The sequence below is a fragment of the Mandrillus leucophaeus genome, unplaced genomic scaffold (assembly GCF_000951045.1).
Source record: "Mandrillus leucophaeus isolate KB7577 unplaced genomic scaffold, Mleu.le_1.0 Scaffold42, whole genome shotgun sequence".
Taxonomy (NCBI): domain Eukaryota; kingdom Metazoa; phylum Chordata; class Mammalia; order Primates; family Cercopithecidae; genus Mandrillus; species Mandrillus leucophaeus.
Genome location: NW_012104476.1, coordinates 1,521,500 through 1,522,550, shown reverse-complemented (window position 1 = coordinate 1,522,550; position 1,051 = coordinate 1,521,500).

The window sequence follows — 1,051 nt, the reverse complement described above, 5'->3', positions numbered from 1 at the left end:
AACTAATATAAAGCATTCCAGTTGATAAAATTTAAAACCTACTTAGGCTTATAGTTTGTTTCTAAGAAAGTTATGTTTCAATGTAAATTTTGAAATACTTTAAACATGCATTTCATGTAGATTTTGAGTGCCAATGTTAAAATTTCAAATTTTACATGCAAGGTGTATTAAACTCTGGTACAATTCCAGTATTTGCAAAATTCTAAGCTTTGGTGAATATTGTAAATATTACAATTGATATTAGAAAACTAGGATGAATTCAGAATTAAGAGAACACCTATTTTATAAATATTTTCTTTGATTAAAAATACCAGGCTTGCATGTTCTAAATAATTCAAGAAAATATTTTTTTAAAAAGGACTGCAGTTTAACAGTAATCTGTATACCTTTAACTGCCATTAAAAAAAGAAAAAAAAGAACAACCAAAAACAATGAGAATGTTACAACTAGTATAAAGTAAACTTATGAGGCCTTTATTACAATAAAACAAAACTGTATACATTTATAAACAGTCTCTCCACCAGTTAACACACAGAGCCTTTTTTTTTCTTAATTATACTTTAAGTTCTGGGGTTGTACATGTGCCATGGTAGTTTGCTGCACCCGTCAACCTGTCATCTACGTTAGGTATTTCTCCTAATGCTATCCCTCCCCTAGCCCCCACCCTCTGACAGACCCTGGTGTGTGATGCTCCCCTCCCTGTGTCCATGTGTTTTCATTGTTCAGCTCCCAATTATGAGTGAGAAGATGTCGTGTTTGGTTTTCTGTTCTTGTGTTAGTTTGCTGAGAATGGTGGTTTCCAGCTTCAGCCGTGTCCCTGCAAAGGACAGGAACTCATCCTTTTTTATGACTGCATAGTATTCCATGGTGTATATGTGCTACATTTTCTTTATCCAGTCTATCATTGATGGGCATTTGGGTTGGTTCCAAGTCTTTGCTATTGTGAACAGTGCTGCAATATACATGTGCATGTGTCTTTATAGTAGAATGATTTATAATCCTTTGGGTATATACCCAGTAATGGGATTGCTGGGTCAAATGGTATTTCTGG